The sequence below is a fragment of the Heterocephalus glaber genome, unplaced genomic scaffold, assembly GCF_053883595.1.
Source record: "Heterocephalus glaber isolate CG9 unplaced genomic scaffold, H.glaber_assembly_v1.0 deba00000470, whole genome shotgun sequence".
Classification (NCBI taxonomy): domain Eukaryota; kingdom Metazoa; phylum Chordata; class Mammalia; order Rodentia; family Bathyergidae; genus Heterocephalus; species Heterocephalus glaber.
Genome location: NW_028258145.1, coordinates 8,224,606 through 8,234,594, shown reverse-complemented (window position 1 = coordinate 8,234,594; position 9,989 = coordinate 8,224,606). Strand labels below are relative to the sequence as shown.

Genomic DNA, 9,989 nt, shown 5'->3' with positions numbered 1-9,989 from the left:
TAGTAAAAGTAAATAAAAATGATTATTTTCATTTTTAATTGAGCTAATAAAACTGTATTTAAAACAATGACAATATTGAATTCTATTATGTATACTTATGTATTTGTTGTATTATATTTATGTATATATATATATATGTGTATATATATATATATATATATATACACACACACACATATATATGTATATGCAATGGTTCACATCAACAATCCAAAGGATTAGAAAAAGGAACCGGTGTTATTTTGTTATAAGATACTCAAACTACTTTTGTAATAGGGTAATGTTATTTGAAATTAGACTTAGCTTACTGACAGATCCATATTGCAAACTATAAGCCAAGAGCTAAAACAAGTAAGAAGTGTGTGTCTGATTAATATGCTATAAAAATGAAAAATATCAAGTCATATGAAATCCTCAATAAAAACTGCAAAAACAGAAACAGAGTGAATATTAAAAATTGGAACAAAGAAATAGTGGCAGTAATAACTATGACAGAGATTAATGGGACAACATCAATAATCACTTCAAATTTCAATGGCTTAAGTGCATCAGTTAAGAGATATCATCAAGTAAAAAACAGATCCAACTATATGTTGTCTGTAAGAAACTTACCTTAATTATAAGGATACGTGTAGATGAAAACTGAATGGATGGAGGAAAAATAAATAATGCTAAAGTAATTAAAAGAAAGCAAGAATAGCTATATTAATTTAGAGAGTTTAGAATTCAAAACAAACAAAGGTATTGGGAATAAAGAAACTTATGACATAATAATGAACTGATCAATTCTCAAAAAGTCATAACAAACTCAACAGGGAATTAAATTTAATGGAGCAAAATCTAACAGAACTGCAAGGAGAAATAAATGAATTCACTGTCATAGTTGTAGAATACAACATACTTCTTTCAAAAATAGAATAAACAGACAAAAATTCTGTAAAGACATAGTTGATCTCATCATCATCCATAAATCAACTGGAAATATTAATATCTATATGCTACATCATCCTCCTGCTTTCAAAGTCACATGGAACATCACCAAGTTAGACCAGACTCCTTGTCACATCAAAACACTATAAAAATTTGAAAAAATATAAAGTATGTATGTTTGCTGTCACACTACAATGGTACAAAACTAGAAATCAATTGCAGAAAGATAACTGGAAAACTGAATATAATTGGAGATTAAATAAAAGTTTCCTAAATAATACATAATTCAATGAAAAAGTATCAAGAGAAGTTTTTAAATATTTAAGTAAATGAAATTAAAACAAAGCTTATCAAAGTTTGTGGAATGTAACATAAAAAAATTTTAGAAATATATTTATAACATTGAAGACATACATGAGAAAAAAATCTGAAGGCAATAATGTAAGCATTTGCTTTATAAAACTAGAGAAAATACAAGCAAATTGACTTTCAAATAGGTAGAAGGAAAGAAATAATAGAATAAGAGCAGAAATTTATAACACTAAAATGAGGAAATCAGTATAAAGTATCAATAAAATCCAAAATTAATTTTTTGAAAAGTTTAATAAAATTGATAAACCTAATTAAGCCAGCCTAATTAAGACATAAAGAGAGAGAACATAAATTACTAATATTATAAATGAAAGAGGAGACAGAAATACACTGTCTATGGATGATAAAATGGTAACAAGGCAATACAATAAACAATTCCACACCCACAACTCTGTGGTAACTTAAATGAAATAGATCAATTTCTTGAAATACAGTCTGTCAAAATTCACACAAGAAAAAATTTTAGTAGCATTAGAGAAAAATTATAATAATTCCTTCCAATCTTTTTAAAAGTAAAGTAATTCATAATTCATTGTACAAAGCCAGCATCCTCCAATACCCAAACCAGACAAATAAATTATGATAAAAGAAAATTATATATTAATATGTCTCCTAAATAAGAATGTAAAAATCTGTAACAAACACCAGCAAACATATTACAATAATGTATAAAATACTATATATCATAATAAAATAGAATTTATTCCATGTATGCAAGGCTGGTTCAATATTCAAGAATCAATGAGTGTAATTCATTACATCAACAAACTGAAAAATCATATGACCACATTATTAGCTGTAGAAAACATATCTGACAAAATCTAACACCTATTCATGATAAAAAATTGTCATTAGATTAGAGATAAAACAAGACTCTTTTGATTTAATGAGCACTGCAAATACCTACAAGTGACATCATAATTAATCAAAAACAAATTTGAAGCTTTCTCACTGGTATCAGGAACAGTACAAGTATGTTCCTTTCACAATTTCCTTTTAATACTTTACTAGAAGTACTGACTACTACAATAAGATAAGAAACGGAAATGGGATATGACTTAGAAAGCAATAAATAAAACAATTTGTTCATAGGTGACATAATTTTCTGTAGAAAATAGAAAATAACTGGTCACAAACTCCTAAAACTAATAAGCAATTATACCAAGGTTGTAGGATAGAAGGTAAATATCCAAAAGTCTATCTAAGTCTATCTTCTATTTCAGCAATGAACAATTAAAAAGTCATACCATATATATTAGCACTCCTCAAGAAACTACTTAGTTATAAATCAAACAAAATATGTGCAAAATACATATGTAGAAGGTTCAAACTTTTGATTTTGAAGTCAAAGAAAACTCCAAAATGTTGATGAATGACTTCAAATAAGAAAGATGTTCATGGATGAAAAGACTCAACTTTGTCAAAATGTCAGTTCTTCCCAATTCAATTTATATATTAAATATATTCTTGGCAACCTCAATCAAAGCCACTGTTATTTTGTAGATATTGACAAACAAATTCTAAACTTCATAGAGAGAGACAAAAAGCCAAGAATAGCCCACCCAGAATTGAAGGAGATGTAGAACCATGAGGAGTAAAAATATTGACTTCAAGGCTTACCATAAAGCTATAGTAATCAACGTAGTCTAGGATAGGCAAAGGAAAAGATATACATACAAATATAAGATGAGGAAAACATGGAAACAGACCTTTGTAAATAGGGAGGGGTGGAGGAATTGAAGAGAGGGAAGGGGGACTTCTGGGTCAGCGTGCCTCAGCTCCCAGCCCAGAAGAGGCTTCTGTGTCTGAATGCCATGGCTCCAAGACAGGAGGAGGATTCTGGGTAAGCATGCCACAGCTCCCATCATAGAGGATGCTTTTGGGTGGGTGTGCTGTGGCTCCCAGCACAGAGGAGGTGAGCTGTGTGGGCGCCAGGAACACCCACCCCCATCGCCCCACCCCCGTCAAAAGGAGAAGACAGGTAAACAAGCCTCAGAACCAGATTTCCAGAACACCTACAACAACCCTAAAGGGAAACAAGATGGAACACTCTGATATTCAACCACCTGGACTCCCTGAACTAGCAATGAAAGAGGATCTGGAAAAAATGAAATCAGAAATAATTTCTCACATAACAGCAAAAATTTTTCCCATAGTGCAAGACATAAATAATAAATCTAGAGAGTATACAGATAAAAAATAGAGGAGCTGAGGAACATGAGGAACATGATGGAATGCCAACATAGAAAACAAATGGAATCCATAAAACAGATGCAAACAGATTTCCAGGAGATTAAAAACTCCATTGAAAGTCTATGCAGCAGAATGAGCCAGTGTGAAGATAGAATTTCAGATGTAGAAGGTAAGATTGCAATTAGTGGGCTGGGGATTTAGCTCAGTGGTTTCAATGCCTGCTACACAAGCGCAAGGACCCGAGTTCGATCCCTGGTACACCCCCCCCCCAAAAAAGATTGCAATTAGTGACTAGGAAAAGAAAAAATTCTTTACAATTGTAAGGAACCATGAGAAATCAATCCAGCAGCTGCTAGATGATGCAAAGAAAAATAACGTAAGACAGATTGGAGTCAATGAAGAAACAGGAGAGAGTGCAGATGACATAAAAAAAACTGTTCACAGAAGCAATGGCAGAAAACTTCCCAAGCAGGGGAAAAGAATTTGACATACAGATAAGTGAGGCATATAGGACTCCAACTAGCCTTGATCAAAAAGAATCTACACATAGGCATATAATTGTTAATATTGGATTAACCCAACAGAAGAACAAAATTCTACAAGTAGTTAGAGAAAAGAAACAAATCACATACAAAGGAAAGCCAATCAGAATCACAGCAGACTTCTCAGTGCAAACCCTCAAGGCAAAAACAACATGGAGTGATGTGTTTCAAGCCCTAAAGGAAAACAACCTCCAACCCAGATTGATGTACCCTGCAAAACTATCTTTCAAAATTGATGGTGAAATAAGATAATTTCATGACAAAGAGTACCTTAGGAACTTCATGAATACCAAACCAGCACTCCATAAAATTTTAGAAAAAATCCTAGGAAAAGACAATGAGGCTCACAACCCCAGGAAGCCCAGCAGAATGAATCCACCAGGCAAGACAAGAAATTAAGTGCAAAGGGGGAGGATCAAATAAAAAGAAAAAGTCATGACAATGATAACTCAATATGTATCAGTTATAACCAACAATGTTAATGGTCTCAACTCACCAATCAAAAGAAATAGACTGTCAGAATGGGTCAAGAAGCAAGATTCAACAATATGCTGCATACAAGAAACACACTTAATTCAAAAAGAAACTCATAGACTGAAAATTAAAGGGTGGAAAACAATACTCCATGCGACAGGAACCCCCCAAAAAGCAGGAGTAGCTATCTTTTTTGCAGACCAAGTGGATTTCACACTCACATTGATTAAGAGAGACAAAGAAGAACACTATATCCTTGTAAAGGGAACAATCCAAGAGGAAGAGATGACAATCATAACTATCTATGCACCAAACTCTAGTGCACCTAACTATATAAAACAAATACTAATGGATAGGAAAAGCCATATAAGCACTAATACAATAGTAGTGGGGGTTCTCGATACCCCATTGTCACAAATAAATAGATCAACTAGACAAAAGACAAGCAATGAAATACTAGAACTCAATCAAACTCTTGAACATATGAATTTAACAGATGTTTGGAGACTGTTTCACCCCACCAAATCAGAATACACATTATTTTCAGCTGCACATGGGTCATTCTCCAAAATAGACCGCATAATAATTCATAAAACATACTTAGGTAAGTGCAAAGGAATTGAAGTTATCCCTTGTACATTATCAGACCATAGTGGGAAGAAACTGGAGATCAACAGCAAAAGAAACTGCAAAATCTTCATAAACACATGAAAATTGAACAACACACTTCTGAATAACCAATGGGTCACAGAGAAAATTAAAGAAGAAATCAGACAGTTCACTCAAATAAATGACAATGACAATACAACATATCTGAATCTATGGGACACAACTGAAGCAGTCTTACGAGGGAAATGCATAGCAGTGAATACGCATATTAGGAAAACAGAGTAAGCCCAATTAAACAAACTGATGCTGAACCTCAAGTTTCTAGAAAAAGAACAGGACAAACCCAAAGCTCATACAAGGGAGGAAATTATAAGATCAGGGCAGAAATCAATGCGAAGGAGACTAAGAAAACAATACAAAAAAATCAATGAAGCCAAGAATTGGTTCTTCAAAAGAATAAACAAATTTGACAAACCCTCAGCCAACCTTATCAGAACAAGGAAAGAAAAGGCCCAAATCCATGCAATTAGGAATTTAAAGGGTGAAATAGAAACAGACCCAGCAGAAATCCAGAGAATCATCAATACCTACTTCAAGAACCTATGCACCAATAAGATGGAAAACAGAAGAAATGGACAGATTCATAGAGATGTATGAATTACCAAAGTTGAATGAAGAAGACCTAAAAATTCTAAAGAACCCAATATCAATCAATGAAATTGAAAACGTAATTAAAACTTACCAACCAAGAAAAGTCTGGGTCCTGATGGCTTCACCAATGAATTCTGCAAGACATTTGGAGAGGAACTAGTGCCACTAATGTTTAAACTCTTCAACAAAATTGAAATGGAAGCAATACTCCCAAAATTGCTGGAAGAAAGCATCACCTTGACCCGCAAAGCAGAGAAACACCCAACCAAAAAAGAGAACTATAGGCCAATCTAACTAATGAACATAGATGCAAAAATCCTTAATAAGATACTGGCAAATAGAATGCAGAAGATCATCAAGAAGATCATACACCCTGACCAAATGGGATTCATCCCAGGGATGCAGGGATGATTCAACATATGCAAATCAATTAATGTAATACACTATATCACTAGAGCCAGGGAGAAAAACTATATGATCATCTCAAGAGATGAAGAAAAAGCATTTGCCAAAATCCAACATGCACTTATGAGAAAAACCCTACAAAATATCAGAATAGATGGTCTCTACCTCAATCTGATAAAAGCCATCTATAAAAAAACAAAAACCAATATCATACTAAATGGTCAAAAATTGAAATCCTTCACACTAAAATCAAGAACAAGACAAGGATGTCCACTATCACCACTCCTGTTTGATATAGTTTTGGAAACATTAACCACAGCAATTAGACAGGAGAATGAAATAAAAGGAATAAAGATAGGAAACAAAGAAGTCAAATTTTCATTATGTGCAGATGACATAATACTCTATATAGAAGACCCCAAGAACCCACCAAAAGTCTTCTAGACTTAATAACTAAATTCAGTCAAGTAGCTGGTTACAAGGTCAACACACAAAAATCAATAGCTTTCCTCTACACAAATGACAGAGTCACTGAGAGAGAAATAGGGCAAATAATTCCTCTCACAATAGCATCCAAAAAACTGAAATAGCTAGGAATCAACCTAATGAAAGAAATCAAAGACCTCTTCTCTGAAAACTATGGCATTCTGAAAAGAGAGCTTAAAGATGATATCAGAAAATGGACAGACATCCCCTGCTCCTGGGTAGGAAGGATTAATATAGTGAAGATGGCCATACTTCCAAAACTGCTATATAGATTCAATGCAATTCCAATTGAGATCCCAGCAGCATACTTCATGGACCTTGAGAAAACAATCCAAAAATTCATTTGGAACAAGAAGAGACCCAGAATAGCAAAAGCAATTCTAGGTAACAGAGACATGGCAGGGGGTATCACAATCCCCAACCTGCAAATATGCTACAAAGCTACTGTGATAAAAACAGCATGGTACTGTCAAAGAAACAGACCCGAAGACCAGTGGAACAGATTAGAAGATGCAGAAACAACACCAGACACACTCAGCCATCTCATCTTCGATAAAGGAGCCAAACACCCTCACTGGAGAAAAGATAGGCTCTTTAATAAATGTGCTGGAAAAATTGGGCTTCAACTCACCAAAGATTAAAACTAGACCTATATCTCTCACCATGCACTAAACTAAAATCAAAATGGATTAAAGATCTAAATATAAAAACAGAAACACTGAGGGCTGGGATTTAGCTCAGTGGTTCTGGCGCCTGCCTCGCAAGCACAAGGTCCTGAGTTCAATCTCCAGTACCAACAAAACAAAACAAAACAAAAAAACAGAAATGGTGAACCAGCTGGAACAAAGGTTAGGCAGAACTCTTGAAGACATTGGCGTAGGAAAAGACTTTATGAACAAAACCTCAGTTGCCTATAAACTGGCACAATTAATCAACAAGTGGGATCTCTTTTTACTAAAAAACTTCTGCACAGCAAGAGAAACCACCAGCCATGTGAAGAGACAACCCACAATGTGGGAAAAAATTTTCACCAGCAGTCCTTCAGACAAAGGTCTACTATCTCAAGTCTACAAAGAACTTAAAGAAATCAGACCTCCCAAATTTAAAGACCCAATCCAAAAATGGGCATCTGAAATGAACAGACATTTCTCCCACAAAGAAGTAGACATGGCAAACAAACATATGAAAAAATGTTCAACAGCACTGTTCCTTTGAGAGATGCAAATGAAAACAACACTGAGATTCCACCTCACTCCAGAAAGAATTGCTGCTATCATGAAATCAACCAACAACAAATGCTGGTGGGGCTGTGTGGAAAGAGGAACCCTGTCCTACTGCTCGTGGGAGTGTCGACTGGTGCAACCACTGTGGAAATCAGTATGGAGATACCTCAAAGAACTCAGACTGGAAGTCCCATTTGACCCAGCTATTCCCCTGCTAGGTATCGTCCCCAAAGAGTTAAAAGAATTATATCACAGTGATATATGTGCACCCATGTTCATAGCAGCACAATTTGTAATAGCTAAAACTTGGAAACAGCCCAAATTCCCATCAACTGGAGACTGGATCAAGAAAATGTGTTTTTTTCATAAAATGGAGTACTACTCAGCCATCAAAAATGAGAAATTAGATACATTCATTGCTAAATGGATGCACATTGAGGCGATACTCTTAAGTGAAATAAGTAGGACTCACATGTGTAAATATTGAAGTTTCTCTAGTGTGAGAAAGTGAAAGTGTAAATAAGGACTAAAAGGTATAATAGATAATATGAAATAGGAAGAAAAGGGGCAAAAGGGAGGGGGAAGTGGGGGGGTAGTGGAAAGGAAAGAAGGGAATGGAATTAATATGAGAAAATGAAAAAATGGAAGCAAAGTCTTTGTAAATATGGAGGGATAGAGGGGTGGAAGGGACGGCAGGGGACGGGGGAAAAAATAAGAACCAAGAGAATATGTAAAGGTGCATATCTCCAACAACGAATGTCATTATATTGTACACCTAAAATGCACCAGTAAAAGGATATAAAAAAAAAGAAGAGAGGGAAGGGGAATGAGGAAAAGAAATAAAAACCAAGATATATCATGTAAAGGTACAAATTCCCAATGTACCAATTAACTTAATGAATAAAAAAATGTAACCAATAAAAAAATGAAGAACCAAGAAATAGACCAACAGGAACTTAGTCAATTCACCTTTGAGAAAGGAAGAAAAAAGAAGACAGTTTGGGTCAAAGATACTCTTGCCAATAAATTCACATGTGAAAACATGAATCTAGATCCCAACCTCCCTTCCTTCAGATAAATTAACTCAAATTTGTTTAGAGAACTAAGTGCAAATATACAACCACAAATCTCCTAAAGGTACTACAGGAGAAGACCCAGATGACCTTGGCTACTCTGATGACTTTTCAGATACAGCAAAAGCAAGATCTATGAAAGAAATGGACAACTGGACCCTGTGGAGGACAACATCAAGAGAATGAAAAAGAATTCCTAGACTTGGAGAAAATACTTGCAAATGACATGTATGATAAGGAACAGTTAACTAAAATATGCCAAGAACTCTTAAAGTTTAAAAATTAAAAAATCCAATTAAAACATGGGCCAGAGATCTTAATGCACACTTCATCAAGAAGAAAAGTGGAGGGAAAATAATTATATGAAAAGATTCCAAGTCCTATATTAGCAGAGGAAAATAATATTAACATAACAAGTTAATTGTATCATATCTACTAGACTGGCCCAAATCCAAAACACATCACCAATAACTATTGAGAACGTGAACTAACAGGAACTGTGATTCATAGGTAGGGGTACAACAACCAGTAACTATCCTAACTCTTCCAGAGTAGATAGCTACCAAAACAGTGAAAGTTAGAGGAACCCCAATATGCATAGCACATCAGCCAAGAGAGCCAAGTCTGATATTTCTACCACTTTCCCCCTTGATGAGTTTGCAACTTCTAAAGTTGTGTCTGAATAACGAAGGAGCTGGATGTGTAACTGAAGAGCAACTGAGTGAGTAGAGAAGGACTTTGAGCAATATCCAGTGTAGGGGATGCCATTTGGATCTCAGGTCTCACCAAGGAGGCAGTGGATGATGAATACCGGGCTTTAAATTATGATCCTAAAAAATATTACAGGATAAGTCACAATAGAATAGCCATGTTAGCAATTAAATACTTTTGTCCTATCAGTTTAGTCCTTGGTGATCTTTTGCTAGCTAGATGGTAAAGGTTTTCTTTTTTTGGTACTGGGGATCAAACTCAGGACCTTGTGCTTGCAAGGCAGGCAGCAGAACCATTGAGCTAAATCCTTAGCCCTTCTT

At 34.9% G+C, this 9,989-nt stretch overlaps 1 long non-coding RNA gene across 1 annotated transcript in view; it reads right to left on the bottom strand.

The window, feature by feature from the left end:
- The window catches only part of LOC147829756 (uncharacterized), a 211,655-nt gene that overhangs the window by 175,179 nt on the left and 26,487 nt on the right, over positions 1 to 9,989 (bottom strand). The gene's annotated exons all lie outside the window — the stretch shown is intronic.